Here is a 21,811-nt window from a genome sequence, read left to right on the forward strand (position 1 = left end):
AAAGTAAGCATGATCAGATTTCTTAGCACGGATGACAGCAGGGCTAATGCTGATCACCTTTAATAATGGGTTGCAGAGCCAGCCCTGCCCATGGATGGTGCCAGCCCTGGAACCCACAGGGTGAGCTGCATTCCTGGGAGCAGATCTGCAGCTTCCATCTGCACCTGCGCTGCCACATCCACAGGCTTTCTTTTCCCTTTCAGATTTCAGTTTGCTTTCCCTTAACTTTGGCTCCAACTTCCCCAAGTGATATTTGCCCCCTTTCTCAGTGGGGTCTGGTTAGCTCATGGCAGCTGTGACAGAGAAAATCTTTGTCTTTTGACGTGTCCATCCTCTGTGCTTTGCTCATTTTCCACTGGCTGCAATTTCCTGCACCGTTTGAGCCCCACAGAAGTTGTGAGTGCCAAATGGCACAGCTAATCTCGTTCTAGCTGGGCACAGGCTCTGCACAGCCTCCCAGGCAGCTGCACAAGGAGCTGGCTCTGGGGAAAACACTGACCTGGCCATTGGCAAACCGCCTGCAGAGACAGGCCAGGTGAGTCTCTGATCGCCTACTAAACAAAAGTAATTATTTTAATCCATGGTGGTTTAAAGGAGAGAGAAAAAAAGACACCCTAATGAAGATTAAATAGCAGAATTCATATTAGAGGATTTCAATGTGGACTTAAGTTCACTAAGATGGAAAATGATTACATAAAATATACATGACAATTGAAGTTGCTCACAAACAAGGACAATTTACTGCCAACTTTCTGACTTACAGCAGTTAAGAAACAGTTTCAATGTTTGGGTATTCAGGCAAAGTGCCAGTTTATAAAGACTAGAAAAACAGACCAAGGTGAAATTCACAGCTGTAAAATGTCTTTGTATCTCCTAAAATAAAGCCAGGTTGGCATATGCAGGTTTGTCTGGGACTCTGCATAACCACCAGCTTCTCTTTCAGTAGGATTTGGAAGCAAACCTGCAGCAGAATAAATACCAGTATATCTGTAGATTTCCTGTATCTGTATTTCCATGACCCCTTTCAACCTGCTACTCGTCCAAAATACTGTAAAATCCAGAATGAAGTCTAAGTACCTTAGTTTATACCATCATTGCAAAAGCACTGATTTCTGCAATATTAAAAATACATCCTGACCTCTGCTGTCTTCTAACCAAAATCCCATTTTCCTCATTGACCATTCGAATTCATAAAGTTCAGTGCTGCAAGTGAGAATCTCTCAACAGCCAAGTGCCTGGTTCTATCTTTTGTGACAGCCAGCAATGACATTTTGCACATTTTGAACCTGGACCTGACAGAGCAGGTTTCACCTCAGTCCCTGCGTTACTACAGGAGCAGTAAGAACATTATTTTCCAGGAGAAGAAGCTGTTGATGAGTGTGCCCACAAGGAAAGGCAGCTGAGCTTGCAGTGAGCCCGGGAAGGGATGTTTGCAGCAGGCTGACAAGCTGCAGAGCTCCCATTAGCCCTGCAAGTCCTGCACATGTAGAGCAGGGAAAGGGACTCCAATTAACGCGTTTATAGAGGAAAATGCTGCTCCCAGCGTGCTGTTCCCAGCTGAGCTGAGAGTGACTTCCCAAGATAAGAGCCTGCTGTTCCTCAGCTCCTCAATCAGGTGAGTCAGGCTGGGCGCTGGGAGCTCAGATGGCAGAGGGAATTTGCCGTGGTGGATTTGAAGTGCTTACGCTGCAGTCTGCAGCCTCCACCTGCGTGCTGCCTGCTTTGTTATTGACCGTAAATTTAACAAACCTTGCCCTCTGTTGATAAGGAGTTTCAGTGCTCAGCTTAGCCCACCAATTTCCCTGTGCTGCCCCAAGCTTTTCTCACGTCACGTTTATTTTGGTGACTACAATACCTTTGGTTGTGCTCCCTCACACTGGCAGCAGCACGTTAATTCATCAAGCCTGACAGAATGTAAAATTACAACACAACAATGAGAATGCTGGCCCTGTTCTGGTGTGTAATTAAAGCGTGGTCATCCAGGGAAACTTGAGTTCCCTTTTGCAGAGAAACCTTTTGTAATTCAGAGTAGCTAAACCCAGTAGTTATTCAGGCAGGGTAATTCTCTCTCCAGTGTCTCCTCTTAGATGGGTATCTTGGGAAGGATCTCTGATGTGGGCACACAGGATGATCTGCATCTATTCCACTTCAGGCTCTGATTTCACAAGCTTAACAAAACTGGATTGGCTCCACAATGGATTAACAGACTTCTAGCAAAACCAGCTTGTGCCACAGGAAATGTGGGGACATAGCAGGTTCAGCTCGGTCCTGATCTCATACACGCATCGCAGCATTCACTGGTGCTTCCACAGGAACACAGTGCTGTACACCCTCTTCTGAGTGGAGCTTTTTGTGTTCTCCTCACCAAAATGGGTGAATTTACACTGTGCCTGCTCCAAGCTGCCTTTGGCTGCTCTCAGGTCAGCTGCTTTCTCATTTCCTGCCCTGGCTGCTGTGGCTGCTGAATTTAAGCAGCCTTTGTGCCTCCTCTGAAGAACAGAATATGAATTGGTATGGAAAAGACAAAGAAGAGAAGTTTAAGAACAAACTGAAATTTGTCTCCTTCCCTATTTCTGAAAGCAAATCTCATCGCTCACAACAACAGCAGAGAGAGTGGGATGGAGCCCTTCTTTCAGGATGCCACTGTGAGCTGGGGGTAAAGTGTTTGCAAGCAGCTCAGCTGCCAGCAAGGTCTGTGCTTGTTCATGAAATTCACTTCATGTGCACGAGGCACAAAGGATGGATACTGCTGAAATTCCAGCATCCACGGGGTACATTAAGGGCTTGTCTCAGCGTGCTGCAAGAGAGGTAGAAGTCTGCAGGAGTTCTGTGCTGACAAAGGTTAGGAATTGAATGACTGATTAGGAATTACTACTATTTTACTCTTTTTTTCAGTAACAAAAGCTCAGTTTTAACCTGATGGCAACAGAATCCCTTTGTATAAGGACTCTGCTGCTCCCAGGCTCTGCCCAGCACCACTCTGGCCCTATTCTTGCAGGCCTGTGTTTGCTGACCACACTCAGTGCTCTGCACAAGCCCATACAGAGCTGGGGAGGCAAACAGATGTGCATGAAGAATAGGTGCAATGCCACAAATCCTCCTTTGGATGTGCCTGGAGACTGGCAAACAAATCAGACAAGGGTAAAATAGTCCTTCTGCTCAATTTTTCTTTTTTCCATCTCAGTATTGCCTTTAATTGCACAGTCACCTGGCTAAAGAGTTTACCTGGTAGGAATGCAGTGGCTTTGAGTCACACTGGTGGAGCACCAGGTCATGACAGTGAACTTTCAAGGAGTAAAGGAAGAGGGGGAAATAGTTCATGGTGTATCATATATTTTAGAAAAACAGGAACTTCCAAGAGTGTCAAAATTGTTCCCCTTTATTGCTCTGACTCTTCACATTTTTCCTCTTGCACCAAAATAGACTATTTGTTTATTACAGCAGGAACTAATATTTTCCCTGTAGCCAGTTAAAAGAAATACATCCTCTTTGTGGCTTTGAAAATCCCTACAGGATTATGAATGAATACTTCAAGAGTGTATTATAAATTCAGACATGTCTATTGGGCTTTCAAGTAGCACAGCGGGAGCTTCTTACTGAGGCAACCTGAGGGTAAAGGCTTTCCCACCTTTCCAAAGTGACTCCTCCCACAAAATTTTCTTGGGCTGAAGTTAAAAAAAACCACCACCCTACCTAGTTCAGCTTCTTAGAGCTGCTCCATTCTAAGCAGAAGTGAATGTAGATATAATTTAGTACAACCACACCCCCAGACGTGGCTCTGGGGCCTGCTCGCTCTTCCTGCCGCTTGCAGCACCGCGCACACTTTAATGCAGGTTGTGGCTTGAAACCGATGCAGTTTCCACTTGAAAGTGTGCGCAGGCTGGCTGAGGAGCTGGTTTAGCATCCCGTGCTGTCCTGGATGTGCCCTGAGCACCTGCCATTATCTGCCCACATTCCCCACAGCTCCTCTGCCAGCTGGCAGCTGCCGGGGCTGCGGCAGGAGCACAGAGTGGGATCAGACACAGCCCATTTCTGCATCCCCTGCTGCGAGTGCTGAACCAGCAACTTTGCCATGTTTTGATCAGATGCACTCAGCACTGACACATAAATCAGGGACAGTGCTAAAGGGAGCGGGGAGGAATCAGCAACAAAGAGGCAAAATCAAGGGCAACTTGGAAGGGAAGAATGGGACTAAAGAGAGTTTTAAAAGCACATGGCTTTGAATCTATATGTACTTACTTCTAAGGGAGATGAGGGGTGTTGCTGCTTTCAAAAGAATTCACTTTTTTCAGGCTTTTGAATGCACATCGCCCCCAGAAAAAACCTCCAGTGGGCTGAGCCTCCAAATGAGCTACGAGATGAAAATGAGTTTTAGCTGGAAACTGAAGGGCAGTTGATAAGAAGTCCTGTCAGGCAGTCTTTGAAATTTAAGAACCACCTGCAGCAACTGGTGTAGGTGGTTCTTGTAACACCGTGCATGATGCTGAGTTAATGGCTCAGCAGACGTGCTCGGGTGTAGCTGCCCCAGACAGAGAGCCAGCAAGGCTCAGAGACATGAACACAGCATCCTCAGGGGTGTCAGCTCAAAGGACAGGTCCAAGAGGATGGGGATCTTCCAAGGGTTTCACCTGAGCTGTGAAATGCCAGAGGAGAGAAGCTGGTGCAAGGTGCTCCAGTGTTGCGGCAATGGAGAAAGGTCCGGGGCTGGCCACTGTTCCCAGGACACACAGGACACAGAGCAGGGACACGAGGACACTGCTCAGAGTGATCTGCCCAGCGCCCAGCTGTGCATTCCCACACTTCAGCAGCACCTCTGAGGAAGCTGCAGCCATTAAGGAATTGTCTTTCAAAGAAAGCTTTGGAGCAAGGGGAATGAAGAAACCTTCCCCAACAAGACATACCTGTTCCTGCATTATGCTGCCATGCCATTTGCCATGCTGCAATTACAGCTGAATCTGAGGGTCTGTAGAAATTCTGACTGTCTAAACTCTCACTTTAAAACATAAAAACCCTCGGGTGAATAAGGAAAACCTTCATGTGACAATACACACACACACAGTCTTCCAAATTCTTGCACATGTACCCAATTTTAAACATGTACAGAATTCTCTCAAGTCTCTTGAGGTACTGTTTAAATAGTAAATAAATAATGTGCACAGGCACTTGTGCAGGACAGTGGTCTGAGACACAGCCACTCCTCAAGCACTTCAGGGCACAGTGAAGCACTTCTCAGAGCAATCTGGGGCTGAACTTTGGGAAGGTGTAAGACAGGAACCTGCAAATCAATGGCACGAGTCTATGTGATTTAAAATCAGAACAATAAACGACAAGAAAAGCCTACAATTTCATCCAAGCTTGACTAGAAGGCAAAAGCCTAGTCTTAGTTATTCCATTTTGTAGAGAACTTGGTCTGAGTCCAAGATTTCCACATTCCCATTGATAAAACTGAAGACCAGCTTTGTCTGATGCTCCCTGTCTGGCTTATTAAACCTGCTAATTTGTATTTATAACTATAAATGTAGAGATCATAACCCAGGTCGAGCACTTTCTAAAATTCCCTGGTGTAGACTCACACAGTACAATATAACCCCTAGTTTTAGTTGGCAGAAACAAGGATGGAAGCAATAAGATCTTAAGCACTTGAAAAAACAAGATTGTTATCTCGGTTTTTCAATGCTATTAGGAGAAAAGTAGCCAGCAATATGTAGGTCATCGTCAGTAGCTGCTTTGGTAGCCTGTGAACAATTTAAAGGAAGGAAGAGGTTTCCCTTTGTGGTGGAATAACTTACTCTATATCCATGAAGGAGCTGTGGCTCACCCCAGAGGGAGCAGCATTATCAGCAAATGAATGAACAGGGCATTCTGTGTTATGCCAGGAGCACTGTCTTTGAAAACAAGGGAGACAAGGAAAGTGGATTCAGTGTGGCTTTTATTTTCCTGTCTGCCATTGTAACGGAGCTCCTCCATTAACTCATTCTTGTCAGGCTGAATTGAAAGCGACACTTAATAACTTGCACAGCATCTGCTGCCACTCCTGCAGCAGCCACGGGGCCCTGTGGGCAGAGCTGGTGGGTGGGAGAGGCAGGAACTGACCCTGCTGAAGCACTCAGGGCAGCTGGGGGCAGGCAAGGCTGTGCTGGGGCCACCCAGCTCCTCTTCAGGTCACCTGGAATCTCCAGTTCCTCCCGATGCACTCGTGAAAAATCTGCTGGATATCAATATTCTGCTTCAGCTGAGTTACCAGAGCTTCATTCCTCACTGACAGCACCCACTCACTTCCCCAGGCTGCACTGGGGCTTCCCAGCAGAGCAGAGCTGGAGCTGAGCTGGAGGAGAAACAAATGCTGATATTTTACAGCCATGCACAGTGACTGACCCAGGAGTGCAGCAGCCCCAGCCACTGCCAGGGGAACCTGCAGGCAGCCTGGGCAGGGCGCTGTGCCAGGCAGTGACCAGCTGGGCACCCTGGGCAGGGCAGGACTGGCAGCTCTGGAGGCTCCTGCCATCCCCTGGCCAGTTCAGACTGCCACTCTGTGCCTTCTGTGTGACACGTGGTGACACGTGCACGGAATGACACGGGATGACACGGGACATGTGACACCAGCTGGCATGCTCTCCTTGCACTCCTGTACCCAGAGCCCACTCACTCCACAGCCACCCCCAGCTCTGCCTGAGCTGTGCAAACCAAACTGGCACCACTCAAACCTTTGCACTGGGGCTCTCCCCAGAGCCTCTCTGTGCCCAGGTGCCAGCAGCAGAGCCAGGGCTGATCCCAGGGTGAGCCAGGTGCCAAAGCTGATCCATGGCTGATCCCTGGGTGAGCCAGGTGCCAGCAGCAGAGCCAGGGCTGATCCATGGCTGATCCCTGGGTGAGCCAGGTGCCCAGAGCTGACCCCAGCTCCCTGGGTGAGCTCCCTGTCTGTCCCTGCCTGAGGGGATCTGTCACAGCGCTCAGCCCCATGGGTCAGGCTGTGTTTGTTCCCATCCTCACACCTCTGTAACTCACACAGCAGAGGCTGCTGCTGCCAGGTCCTGTTTTGTGCTGCCATCAGCGAGCAGGACAGCAGGTTTTGGTGCACTCACTTTGTTCCCTCTGTCAGGCAGGACAAGCTCTGCCTTTCATCACCCCTAATGCCAGTGAACACTTCTGTCTGCAGCGCTGCCACAGGGATGCTCTCACAAACCTTTGGCTGAGGTTTTTCATGCTGTCCTGGTGCCATTTTTTGTGCTGTTGTTCAACCTCACCTGTGCCCTTTTCTGAGCAGCGTACAAGGAGGAAAACCCTCAAAAGTGGGACATATTTTCCCAGTGATAATCTTGACTGTTTCCCTTTCCTTCCTTTTCCATCCCTCCCCTTTTTTCACTAGATTCTTTTGCAGTGGCCTAGATTTAACATCCTTTTACAGCTGATTCTTGTGGCTGCAAAGCCCTGCTAATATCACATTGTACTAGTCAGAAAAAATTATTTAGGGCAGGGAGAGTCTTTTTGGTCTGTGTTAGCACACAGATGTCTTGAGACAGAACTGAAACTCAGAGGTGCTGCTACAATGTGAATGGTAGCAGGAGATTAAACATATTTATATCCATATCCCTGTATAGCTATCTGGAATGTGAAGGGAAATTGTTTCTTTACTCCCTTTATTTCTGATCCATAATCACCCTACTCCCTTTTATTTTTTCAGGCATTACCTATTTCTTAACCTTCCCTTCTACAACCCTTTCCTCAGCCTTTCTACACCCTTAAATTCTTGCTGCTGAGTTATTGGAGTATTGTTCACAGCTACTCACCGTAGCAGAAGGTACCAATGGCAATGATCCACTGAAACAATTCTTAAAACCATTACTGAAAACCTCTGGTGTCCCAAAGCAGCCCAAAGAGGGCAATTGCCAAACATGGCAGCACAAGGCCACGCATGCATCTGCATTTCTGCTCCACAGCCACAAGCCCAGCAGAAGAGGTTCCTGCTTTCCCTTGCAGCAGCCACAGTTCCTGTGCTCATCTCAGATCACCATCTGTGCCCTTCTGCTGATTCAGTGTTTGCAAGGCTGCGCTCTCCACCAGACCTTGCGGCAATTTTGAAAGAAAAACCAATGAAAAACAAACCTTGCTTCTACTTTTTTCCCCTCAGTTGCTATTTTTAAACCAGAAAATGTCACAGTTCTGCTTTGGGACACAACCAAAATAAAGCAGTGATTCAGAGGAAAATAATAAAGGGGCCAAGAATAAGGGAGTGAGAATTTCTGCAATCTGCTCTAACAGGACACTGAACCACAGGGTAACAGTGCGTGGAGGCAAAAAAAAGAAAAAAGAAAAAAAGCTTTGTTTGAAGAACTTGCAAGTGACTCAAGAGCTGCGGTTCCCTTCCCTCAGTGCAGGGACTGTATCATCAAAGGGCTGTTTGCATGCACAGCATTCAACAAGCCTGCTTGAGAGTCTCCGGAATTTAGATAGCATCCTCTTCTGGGGGTTTGAATGGGCCTGCTGGATGTGATACTGAGCTTTGCTCCTGGTGAGCTCCAGATCCCTTTCTCTGTTAGAGCAGTGTGCGAGCTGAGTGCCTGTGTCAGGGTGGGTGAGCTCAGCTCCTCGAGTGGCCTCCATTGTATGGGCTGATTGCATTGATTCTGTCCTGCCACAGGAGCCCTGTGCAGCACAAACAAAACCAGAATAAATAAGCACAAATATTCATCATTCCTGGCCTGGGGAGTGTTGCAGGGACCCGTGTGAAAATGCTGAGCAGCAATGCAGAGGGGCTGGAAAGAGGCATTTGTCTACACTGGTATCACTTCTCTGTGCTCATGATTTTGGACAAAGGAACATTGAATCTTAGAGCTTGTGTATCTGAACACATCTGATCTGTGCCTGGAGTGGGGGGACAGGACGGGCACTCAGCACTTCCAGAATATTTTCAAGGACAGAATCATTCTGTCCCCGTTCCAGAGTGTAATCAGAAAACCTCAGACTAACCCCCCTGGGGACTCAGGCTGTACCAGAGGGGGTCAGTCCTGAATCACTTCCCAAGTTCTTTGCAGTGTTACAAGGAGAAAACCCTTTAAAGCCCTGCTCTCAGAAGGGTCCATTCGCTGTTCTCCCCCTGCTGCATGTGTGAGATACACGTTTGTGCACGAGGCTTTTGGCAGGGTATCACCCCCGTAAGGTACATCATGTGTGCCTTGCTGACTCTTACAGAGTGATCCAGGAAACAGATTAATCAAAGCCATTTACAGTGATGCTTGCCAGCAAGGATCAGCAGCCTGTTAAACACCCAGAACATCCACACAGGCACTTGGAGCCTCTGCCGTTTCCTGTGTGACTCCATCCAAATCTCATTTCTCAAAAGCAGCCCAGGAACTGCTCTGCCCTGCTCCCTGCACACACTGCAGCTATGGCACAGCTCCTGCCACAAACCAATGTGCTCTGCCTGGGAGCAGCTGGAGCTGCCCTGAATCCAGCAGAGCTCCAGAGCACAGAAGTGAGGCTGAAGAGTTCACAGGTCCTGCTATGGTAACACCAGCATTTGCTGACTTTTTCTGATTTTAACTCAGAGGTTGAATCAGTGAGGTATCTTTGCATTAATAACCTCATTTTAACTATAGGGAAAAAATGAAATGAATTTGGAAAACACATGTGCTAAGGCAGGCACTAAAAGAAGCAGTTCTTACCTACAGGACTTCAGAAAGAGCTTGTTTCAACAGAACTTGACTCAGAGCCTTCCAGTGCACATCTGTGGCTCCACAAAGGCAGGATAAGTTTCCTCTCAATTGTCTTCTTGAATTGTTTTCTGCTCCTAGTAAATCAGTGGCTCTCCCTTACCTATGGAGCTCTTTATCCTGGGTGCTTACCCTGCCACCTTGGGGGCTGCATCGAGCACTCTCTGTCGAATTTTATACCTTGATAAATAAATTGCACCTGACTGTTAGTGCAGATCTAGGTAAGTAAACAAAATATCTTTCTTCTGCTGGAGAGGTTTGGCTGTGCAATCAGAAGTGATTCAGTACCTGTTTAGCCTCAGTGCTGGCTAACAAAAGGCAGATTCCACGCCCTCATGGAAGAAAGATCAAAGCCTTTTTTGGCATTAACGAATGTTAAGCAAAAACCCCAAATATTTAATCAAGAGGGAACAAAACCTTAAGACTCACACAGCTGTGAGCATTTTTACAGGTTTTTGTAGTTCATATTTGAATCATATCTAAGGGTTTGTTTCCCTATACGTGAACAGGATTAAAGTCCCATGGCAAAGGGTGGGATTTTCAAAGTGTTTTTAAAACTCACAGATTCAACTGGGGCCCAGGGTGGGACAACAAGGGAAGAGCTATTAGAGGCTGTCACTTCTGAAAAAGCATTTAATGTGATGGAGTGTGGCTATGACTCAGAAACACAGTGAATACTTTAGAGGGAGCCAGAAAGGAAAGGATGCACCTGACTGGTTTTGTAAGGCTGGGTACAAGTGATACAATAATTCTTTCACAACCAAAGGACAGTCAGCTGATATCCCGAACCTGAAGATTTGATTGCCCAGCTTAAAAAACACAATGCACTTGTCACACAGTCACCCTGAGCAATTATAATGATGCATAATTTTCACTGCAGTTGTGCTCATGAGCCTTGGTGATGGATCAGAACCCACGTAGCAGTGACCCCGCACATAAGAAACCCCAGAGGTTCTCTCCCAGGGACTTTCTGGAAGATGAGGGGCAGGAAAGCCACATGAAAGCTGGCCACTGATACTGGCCCTCACAACAAGAGGCAATCCCACTCCCCCAGGCGTTGAGCTAATGCTGGTTTTGTACAGACAGCACGGCAGAGCAGAGGTTTTCAGGGTATGGCAGGGATTACAATGCAATCACCTGGGAGATGTCTCAGAGATGCTCCACCTGCTCACAGAGGTAATACAAACAAAGCCAAAAGGGCTTAGCTGGAAAATAATAATTAAGTGATAAAGGTGCCATCCAAAGGAGCAGCTGTGGATATGACACCCAGCTGGTGAGTGAAGGGTGTGGGTAACAGAATCCACAAAGGGCTGGGGAGTGTTTGAAATGGTGGAGAGGAGGCACCTTGAGAGGGAGCACAGAGCACACAGTGCCACAGCACCATCCAGGCCAGACACGGGGAGATAATCCCTGCAGGAACATGGAGATGAGCAAACTGAGAGAAGGTGGAGTTCACTGGTGTGGCACAAAGAGGTTCCACCTACCCAGACACACCATGAGGAATCTGCATTTCACCCACGATCCAGGGCAGAGAAGAAGGATTGTAGCTGTGCTCTGTGAGCAGAAGGGGAAGCCATCACATGCAACTTGGATGTGATGGTCCATGGAGGAAGAACAAGGCAAAAATAAAATTCAGGTTGTTCACCCAAAGGTTGATAAGGATGAAAGAAAAAGAAGAAGCATCAAAGTTTCTAGGCAATCATCAGAAAGCAATGTGGAGATCGCAACTTGGATATGAGGAGACCTTCCTCTGTAAGAGCTAAAAAGAAAAAAAAAACCAACTGAAAAGTTAACATTCTGGTTAAAGAAAGAAAAAATGGAAATGGAGCCAGGTGATGATTTCTGTTACCCAGCCTTAGCAAACCAGAGCTGCATCTTCCTGTCCATCACAGGACAATTATTGATGCTTATGCAAAATCATTAATTGCAAAAGAGCCTTCCAGGTGCTGATGAGATGCAGTAACACAGGGCTGTGACTGAAAGCAGACTCTTGCACTGAGCTTTCATTACAGTGGTGATGCACCAAGTGGGGACAATCATCCTGCTCACCTCTCACAGCCCCAGCTGCATGGAGTTCTGGCAGTTAAAAGCCCATTATTCATTGAACTGTGCAACTGGTGCATTTATTGTGGAAATCAGCGAGCCAGGGGAAAAAATAGCAGAAGATTCTGTGCAATTTGTGTCTACTTTCAAAGTAAACCACATGAAAAATTCACTTAAAGGCTTTGGAGTGAAATGTTCAGGTGATGAAATGGGGGAATCTCCTACAAAACCAATGAAGATTTTCATCCGTTGAATATGCTTTGGTTACCTCTTTACCTTTCTCTTTTTTTTTTTCCTCAATGCAGTTGAAACCCAGTATTATTTATGTGGACTGCATAATGCCCCATTAATTGAGCAATCACCTGGCAGATGAAATATTAATGTAGATAAAACCAACAAAAAATTACCTGCTAGAAAAATCTTGTTTAACAAATACTTGTGTGAAGTGCTCAGCTTCTTAGAACATAGATGATGTTGAGAATTTTTATTATTCATTATTAAGAATGATGAAAAGAAGAGATATTGCTCTCTTAATCCATCAAAGCCCAAAAGAAATCTATGTTTTACAGAAAAAGAATAGAAAACATAAGTAATATTCCCTCGAATGAGGTCAGTGTTCACTCTTGGAGGCCCAGAAAATGCACTTTGAAGCACATAATGATGAGTGGGAAATGAAGCCCATTGGGGAGAGCTGTAAATCCTAAACCACCAGGTGAAAAACCCACCTCAAGGTCCTGTCCTAAGCCATGCTCTCTGCTATACACTCACTGAACTTGTTTCATTTTACCTCTTCTTTAGCTTCAGGATGGAAAACACCCCCTGCTTCTGACACCACCCCCACCCAGCCCGGCAGGCAGCCCAGCTGGCCCCAGGGTTCCTCACTGTGAACATGCCCAGCTCTTTGGGTTTGCTCACCTTGTGTGGTGCACTTGGGGCCTGCCCTTTATCCTCCCTGCATGGTCAGTTGGCAACAGATCAGAGTATTGATTAGAGCTGGCACTGATTAATTCACTCATTATGTACAGAGCAGTCATTACTGGAGGAAAGGCAGCAGAAGGTGGGAGGCTCTCTGAGCCACCACAGAAAGGAGTAAGTGGGTGAAGGAAACCCAAGCTTGGGTGGAGCACAAGGAGGGGAAGGGTGTGAGCTGAGATGATGCTAAAGCTGCAGGCAAGGGTGACACATCCTGTGCAGTTATTACAGTGCTTTAATTGCCCCTCATGACTGACATTGCTCCAGCACTGCTGCCATGGGTGGGGGTGATGGGTGCCAAGGGGCATCTCTGCCCTCCTGCCCTTGTGCAATTCCGTCTCAGCAATAACTGGCAAATCCTGGTCTATCCAGAGCTGTGCTCTATCCAAAGCTGTGCTGTATCCAGAGCTGTGGTCTATCCAAAGCTGTGCTGTATCCCAAAGCTGTGCTGTATCCAGAGCTGTGCTGTATCCAGAGCTGTGGTGTATCCCAAAGCTGTGGTGTATCCAGAGCTGTGCTGTATCCAGAGCTGTGCTCTATCCAGAGCTGTGGTGTATCCCAAAGCTGTGCTGTATCCAGAGCAGTGCTCTATCCAGAGCTGTGCTCTATCCAAAGCTGTGCTGTATCCCAAAGCTGTGGTGTATCCAGAGCTGTGGTGTATCCCAAAGCTGTGGTGTATCCCAAAGCTGTGCTGTATCCCAAAGCTGTGGTGTATCCAGAGCTGTGGTGTATCCCAAAGCTGTGGTGTATCCCAAAGCTGTGCTGTATCCCAAAGCTGTGGTGTATCCAGAGCTGTGGTGTATCCCAAAGCTGTGGTGTATCCCAAAGCTGTGCTGTATCCCAAAGCTGTGGTGTATCCAGAGCTGTGGTGTATCCCAAAGCTGTGGTGTATCCCAAAGCTGTGCTGTATCCCAAAGCTGTGGTGTATCCAGAGCTGTGGTGTATCCCAAAGCTGTGGTGTATCCCAAAGCTGTGCTGTATCCCAAAGCTGTGGTGTATCCAGAGCTGTGGTGTATCCCAAAGCTGTGGTGTATCCCAAAGCTGTGCTGTATCCCAAAGCTGTGGTGTATCCAGAGCTGTGGTGTATCCCAAAGCTGTGGTGTATCCCAAAGCTGTGCTGTATCCCAAAGCTGTGGTGTATCCAGAGCTGTGGTGTATCCCAAAGCTGTGGTGTATCCCAAAGCTGTGCTGTATCCCAAAGCTGTGGTGTATCCAGAGCTGTGGTGTATCCCAAAGCTGTGGTGTATCCCAAAGCTGTGCTGTATCCCAAAGCTGTGGTGTATCCAGAGCTGTGGTGTATCCCAAAGCTGTGGTGTATCCCAAAGCTGTGCTGTATCCCAAAGCTGTGGTGTATCCAGAGCTGTGGTGTATCCCAAAGCTGTGGTGTATCCCAAAGCTGTGCTGTATCTACACCTTCCTGCCCCACCAGCTGGGAACAGTTCTCCCCACCCTGGTGCCTTTCAGGACACCATCTGTGACAGGCTGTACAGCTCTGGTGCCAGTATTTGGGTTAACAAACTCCATGGTTTCAGGGGGTCAGGTATTACACTAACAGGAGCCATATCAAGGTCTAGGATAGCAGACTCAATATCAAGGTCTAGGATAGCAGACTCAAACCCATGAAATGTGAGGGTTTATTTTAGTTCCTGATCTGTGGTTCTGTTCTGTTCTGCACCAGAGTGCCGCAATATATTTTAAGGGATTCCTCTATTGTCACTTTCACTGTACTCAGTTTCTATTCTGTCAGAGGTCTGGGATACACCACTAACACATTAATCATGTGTCACTCATCCCACAGGAACACACAAAACAAATAGAAGGCAGCCATTCCTTTCCTAACATGAACAGCTCTAATTAACATGGGGATTCGTTTTGCTGGTTGCTTTTGTTGTCTTCAGACATTACTTCTGTAAATAATCAAAATGAAAAGGAGAGATCTTCCCTGTAAAAAAAACCAAAAAAAAAACCAAAAAACCCAAAAAACCAAAAACCACCTGACTACACGGGTTCTGGAAGTGCTGCTTGTACATTTAAAGCACAAGTCCAAAAGATTAAGCCTGCCTTGAAATATGATTTACTGGCTTGAAATATCAACATGCTCAATATTCCCATGGTGAGAGTTTTATGTGTTGCCAGATTGTGATGATAGAAAAGGGTACTTCATCATTTACATTTACGACACTACTCACAGACTACAGCTATTAGAGTCCTGTGTGGTTTTGAATAGATAAAATGAGAAAACAAGCCCTGAAGCCCTCACTGCAGTGACCCAGGGTTACTGTGGAGCTGTGGTGTGAATTGTACACCTCTACATCAGTCACAAGCAGATTCTGTACTTGTTAAAATCAGCTGCAAAGCTGGCACTAGTGCTTCAAAAAGACTACTTTAGGAAAAAATAGATAACAGTGGAGCCCCTGCAGCTTCGGGTTTGGTTTTGGTCTGGTTGTTTAAACGTTGTGGAAGGAAGAGGTCTCATTTACTGAAAAGTTGCCTTTTGGTGCATGTATGGAACCAGAGGTTGAGCTCCAGACCAGGCAGGTCCTCTCTGTCAGTGCCAGAAACAATCGTACATTTCAAAGGAACCTCCTGCAAGGCCAAGGAGCTTTTTGTTATGTAAATGAGCCCAACTTGTTTGTTTTGGTTGCTGTTTTTAAATGCCAAGTTGTAGATATGTCTGTAGTGTTAAACACATCAAACAGGGGAGCAGAACATCAGTCTCCTGCATGCCCAGTTCTGCTGCAGACACGGAGAGTTTGCTTAGGGCTGCATTTCAAACAGCAGCTCTTTGATGCTCGAGGCCCCAGCAGCACTCGGAGGTGGAACAGCAGTCACAGAGGGTCCCTTGCAGGAGAGGGACATTGACAGGGCTGCCAAACCAAGACTTGAGCTTCTGCCTCCAGGATCACTTCCCACTGGTCCCAAAACACAGACAAACACAAAAGCTGTCACTGACACCATGGTATTAAACCCTCCACTGCTTCTGGGAGCCAGTCCCTGCGAAGTCAAATTTGGAAGTTAAAAATAGGAGTAAAGGACATGCCTCCTTCTGCCTTAAACTTGGTTTTATCATATCCTGCAAATGAAGGGCTTTCAGGAGTTTTCAAAACTGATCAAAGAGCTGTGCAATACACCCCTTCACCGTCCAGGTTCTGTGGGCTCTAAGGGTGGAATTGTCAAAGAAATATGCAGAAGAACCTGTTGCCCCAGATAAGTTAATTAACAAAACCAGTAATGGCTGGAATTCTGAATTTGATTATTCTTCAAACCTTCTCTTGCCACTGCATTGTGATTTGTTTCAAAACCCATACATTGGTAACTTCAGTTTATCAAAAGTTGTGATTCTCTTCTAATTGTGTAAGATACTGTGCATAGAGCTAGAGAATGATTCCACTCCAAATACTGATGCAGTTACCCAGGATAACCAGGGAAGCGTGGAATCAAAACCTGAATGCCTTTCTGTGTCTGTGAGGAGAGCTCAGAGCAGTGCAATGGAAACCAAACTCCTGGGCACCAGATTAGATTAATGTGCAAAAATAAGCAGTTGAGTTTGTGCATCTCTAGCCACAGAACTTAAACAATGCCAACTCCCTTGAGGCATTTTCTCCTTCCTCCTCTCCTGCGGCTCTGTTCTCAGGATCTTTAGCCTGTTTACTACCTGTGCTCAGCTTTCCTTCTCCTGTCTTTTCTGGAGGAGCTCACAGATTGCAGTTTTGCCTCACTCCATGCAGACACACTCAGTCAGTGTTTACATTCTTGTGAAAGTCGCTATCAAAGACAACCCTACAGCACTCAGGATTCAGAAGTCTCTTTCCCACAGTTCTCCTTGTTAGATATGCAAAGGAGGTCCTTGAAGAGCTATTACAGAGTGTGAAAAGAAACATAAAATTTGGTGCACTCTTGCTGTTCCTACCTCAGCACACAACTGCTCCCTACAGCCCAAGAGCCTCTGTTTGGTCAGACACCTCCCAGATGCTGAGCAGCACAGTTTGCACTGTCCCTGGGTGATGGGGGGCACCCCCTGCCCTTGCAGAGTCCTAGTTGTGTGTTTCAGTGAAGATTTCAACATCTCAAGAGCTGCTCCAGAGTAGCTAAGCTGAAAGTCAGCTGAAACACCCTTCCTAATGAAATTAACTGGATGATTCTTTGCTTGTGACAGGCTGAGGCCCAACAAAGCATATCTGCTGGTCTGTTCCATGGCCCCTGGAACGCAGAGCTCAGCTCTGGATGGCTTCACATAAAGATGTAAAAGAGGGGAAAGAGCAAGCCACGTTTTAGAGAGCTCCCAAAAATCCCTGAGCTGGGAATGAAAATCCCAAAGCCTCAGCACAAGTGCTGTTCCACAAACTGGCTGCACCTCTTGCCTGGAATTGCCATGAGGATGCACAGTGGTCCTACTGCACCCTGCTCACAGGGCTGTATTATCCTGCAACTCAACTGCAGAACTGCTAACAGGGAAATTAGTAAAAACACCTAAAAGGATTTGCGAGCACAAAACAATCTAGAGTGATACTTGATCTTCCAAATCCCACAATTCAGATTTATTTGGTGCAGTGTTCTGTCCTTAAACTTGCCTATACACCATGCCTATACTTGATTAAATAGCATTTTTACCTGGCTTCAAATTGAATCCATTCATTCCAAAATAAAAAGTGTAGGTAGATATGTAGCTTGGTTTCTATTCTCTACTAATTGTCAATTAATAACTTACGAAAACGTTACTAACATGTCTTATGTCAACAAGAAAGGCTTATTAAAGAAACAAAAAGGCTGCATCAAGATTGCTGCAAAAGGATGAGAAGTCTAAGGAAACTGTCATATCTCATTGTTAAAATCAGGGTCCTAAAGAACAAAAAGGTTCTTTAATGTAATTTCAAAAAGAAAAAAAGATTGCATGATTAAAACTACCCCCAACACCCACAGTAATTAAAGGTGTTAAACCCCAATAGAAGTCTGTCCTTTAAAAATCCATTTACAAGACAAAATGTTGTCAATATGAAATAAAATTATTTTGACCACTAAAATCTTAAAAGGAAGGAAAATGGCACAACTGAAAGGGTGTCAAAGGCCCAGATGTCAATGCCACGACTCCAATGTTATCAAATTACTGCGGTGACCACGGGCCAGGTCTGGAATTTGTTTATAGAACATTAGGAGTCACAATCCCTCTCCTTGTGATGCAGTTGTCAGAGCAGCCCCGCTGGAGCTGGGAGCAGCTCAGGAGATGAGGAGCCAGGCTGAGGGCAGCTGGAATGTTCCTGCCAGAGCAGCTGGGTATAGCTGGGAAAACCAACTCTGAGGCATACAAAGCTCTCCGCAGGCTAAGAGCTTTGGAGTGGAAGGTGGGGGCTGTTTTCCCCCTGTCTTATCAACTGGTCAAATGTTCTTTGTCCCTTTCCTGTTTTTTATTTCACACAGACATTAGTCTCAGATAAAGGAGCTATAAAATAACAAATACACAAGACAGAAGCAAACAATGTCTCTGTTCCACAAAAGAGTATTTTCAAGTTTCAGGCACCTGCTCAGAACTGGCAGTCTCTTCTTGACAGTCTCCTGTGTTCATCAGCACCTTTGGTAGCCCAGAACTTTGAATCTCTGCTTCTTACCACAGTCTTTACCCAAAAAAGAAAGATAAAACACAAGTTTTGAAATCTCTTTTCGTTTGTGTGGAACAAAAAAAGCTCAAAGCAGCGGCAGGTCCTGGCCAGTAGCACAGAGAGCTGTGTGTGGGCAGATTAGAGACTGAGGAGGCATCACTCGAGAGGAGGGGAAGGGGAGCAGGCACATGCAGATGATGAAAGCCTGCTCAGCACCGGAGGAGAGGGGAAGGGGAACGGAGGTGCTGCTCAGGGAGGGGAGGAGGAATGAGGGCCACTGCACACTGCAGCTCCTCGTTAGCTCCAGGCATGCTGCAGCTCTGAGCCCTGAGAGAGGCACCGGCAGCAGCAAGGATGGGGACTGGCTGGAGAACCTCTGGGGAGCTGCCTCGCCAGCAGGAAATGCACATTTATTAATACTGAGCGTCTTGCAAGAACTATGTGTTCTCAAAAAGCCAAAATATGCTAAAACAAAATACAAAAATAAACCTTCATTCCAACATTATCAACATCCAGTATTTCTGAATTTCATTTTGAAGGGACAGGTGCTTTTGTGACATACTGGGCTTTGTCCATACTAACACAGCAGCACATTTTGAAAATATAATTGAAATTGTTTCATTCACTGATACTTTTTCCTATATCATGAATTTATGTCACATCAGGATTTTCAAAAGATGCACTGATGTGGGAAAAAAAAAATCAAAATAACGACTTTTCCTGTAGCTCATGCTTTCCCCGAGATAGGAAGTTTGATTCAAAGCATACACTGAATTTAGCTGGACACCCATTGACTTCAGTGGAGCAGATCTATGAGGAGATCTTGAAGAATGGAAGGAAAAAACTAGTGACAACAAACTGAAGGAATTCCTCTTTAAACAATGCCCCACAAACACACACAAGGGTCGCCCCGTCCTGCCTTTGATGTCCGGCTCCCCAAAGCTTTCACTTTGCACCACAGGAAAGGCAGAGCTGGCCCCAGGAGCCACATCTGTTCTCAGAGCACTGGGACTGCCTGATCCCACCCTGCTGCCTGCCCAGGAATTCACATCTGCCCATCCCAAATCCTGCTCCACAAGCTGCAATAACCATGGGCACTCATTCTGTGATTTGTACAGCCCCTGGTGAATCAAAGCCCTGTTGTGCTGTTTCTGGAAATATCCATTCCACTTCCCAAGCAAGACCTAAAGCTGTCTGAGCAGTATTTACTGAGCTGAAAGGGCATCTACCAAAGCAGGACCTGTTTGTTTCACTGAGCTGATCCTGTGTCTCTGCTGGATAAACATGTGAAGATGCAGCAGGCTAGAGCTGAACGGATCCAAGGGCAACATGTACCATTGTCTGGACAAAAAAACATGGAAAGCAGGCTAATATTAGCACTCAGACTGATTGTAACTTGGGGCTCCCTGAAAATAAAGCTCCTGTAATGGGGATGCTGATACCTCCTGACCTGTTACAGCACAAACACTGCCACGGAAATACAGTTCAGAGCCAGCTCCATCAAGGAGTGTTTTGTAAATGAATAATGCCTTTGCTTAAAGCTAATCAACATCAAGTGTGTTAAAAAAGATGAAATAGTGCTGGAAGGCAGTGGGAGGTAGAGGAGCCTCAAAGTGCAAACAGGTGCTGATCTCCCTTCAGGGGGGATTGAGTGGCACAGACCTTGCAGGGCTGTCACTTCTGATCAAAGCAAGCTCCAAGACCACATAATCACCATCACCCACCTTTTAAAGGATGCCCTGATTTATCATCTGTCACTGTTAATAACTTGGCTACTCTGTCTGAAATACTTAAAAACATTACACGAGGATAACATTTCAGATTTTTTTAAAGAAATGTGTAAATGTTTTAAACTGAAACGCACTGGGGCTCGTCCTTTGAGGCCATCTGTTGCTGGAGACCACCTGCCATCACAAGCCCACCTGAGCAGGAGTATCCCATCTCTGCAGAGCCTTCCCCTGGCAGCCCGGGGTGCTCAGGGCTGGGGGAGCAGGGTGTGTGTCAGACACGGCTGCTCCTGCTCTCTGCAGCCAGGGATGACAGCCAGATGTGAATAATGGCTGCATAATAACAGACACATGAAATGCTGTTTGGGCAGAGCCTGATAAGGGATCTGAACATTCCTGGGCTGAGCCCCTCACATCCTCTCAGCCGTGGTGCCTGCACTGCACAGCTCGGGGTGTCCCAACATGTCAGGTCTAAACCTGCAACTGCTCAGCTTAATTATTTTTCTGGTTATGAGGAGCATCAGCATTTCACTGAGAAACAAGAGTTTTACCATTGTAATTAGAATTTTGTGGGGTTTTGCCCTGAATCCCATTTTCCCCTGCTGATCTCATACTCTTGCCTCATTAATCTCTCCCCAGTAAATCACACTGTCCTACCAAGCTACCTTTGCCAGAAAAAGGAGCTTTCTGCCTTTCTTTTGCCTGCTCACAAGCCTGTGGCAAACATCTGGTTCTTGACTTGGTGTACGTACACACCAACAGAATGCATTTCTTTTATAACTTTTATCTGATAAATGCCACTGGACATTTCTTCCTCAACAAGTTTCCCATGGAGTGACTGGATTGTTAAACTAACCACATACAGATACTTTTCCTAAAACTCTGAGATAAGCAAATACCTACTGGGCCTTGGAAGTAAAGAAAAATCCTATAAATTTTAACAAATAAAAATTCAAACACGATTTCACTAAAATATAAAATTACTGTGAAAAACAAAGAAGTTTAATTTTTTGAGATGTTGCCTTTAATGATTTTTAGTATTATTATCATTTAACTAATATGATAGCCTTCTAAGACAAGAATACAAATTTGTGTTGATTATTAATAACTGTATTAAATTAATTGTTTTGAAAATAAGTATATCACTTTCCTTTAACAGTAATAAGCTTCCAATTCCTTAAGTAGCAACTTCAGTATTAAATTGTTAAGACTGTTAGGAACTATGGGACAGCAAGAAGTACAATTTCTGAATTAATTAATTCTTAAGATGTTCTCAAAAAAAGCCAGTCATTACATTCTGCTGCATTTACAGTGTACTAGTCCTGATGTAAAGAATCAGCATCATTATGCACTTGAGCAATCTCATTTGCTTACCAGTAACCTCCCCGAATAGTTCCTGAATAACTGCAAGCATAAATAAAATCTGAATACTTGGTTTACAGTTTAGCAAGAATCCATTTGTTCCACGATGCCTCCAGCCAAGCATCATTTGTCACTCTCATAGGAAAAGGTGCAGCTCTGCCCTGGTGACAATGAAGGGCCCAAGCTGACAACTGGACAAACTCAGAATGGCAGCAGGAGCTCAGCCACTGCTCAACACCTATCTGCACCTTTTTCTCTTCCAGAATCCTGAGAGCAGGCTGTAGAAATTCATCATCAACAATAAAGTAATATTCTATAGCCCACAGAACAGTGAGGTGTTTCTTGCAGTGACTGATGCAGGCTGGAGAGAAGCCTGGGACATTCCCAGCACAAACCTGTCCTG

Source organism: Geospiza fortis, unplaced genomic scaffold (genome assembly GCF_000277835.1).
Source record: "Geospiza fortis unplaced genomic scaffold, GeoFor_1.0 scaffold145, whole genome shotgun sequence".
NCBI classification, from domain to species: Eukaryota; Metazoa; Chordata; class Aves; order Passeriformes; family Thraupidae; genus Geospiza; species Geospiza fortis.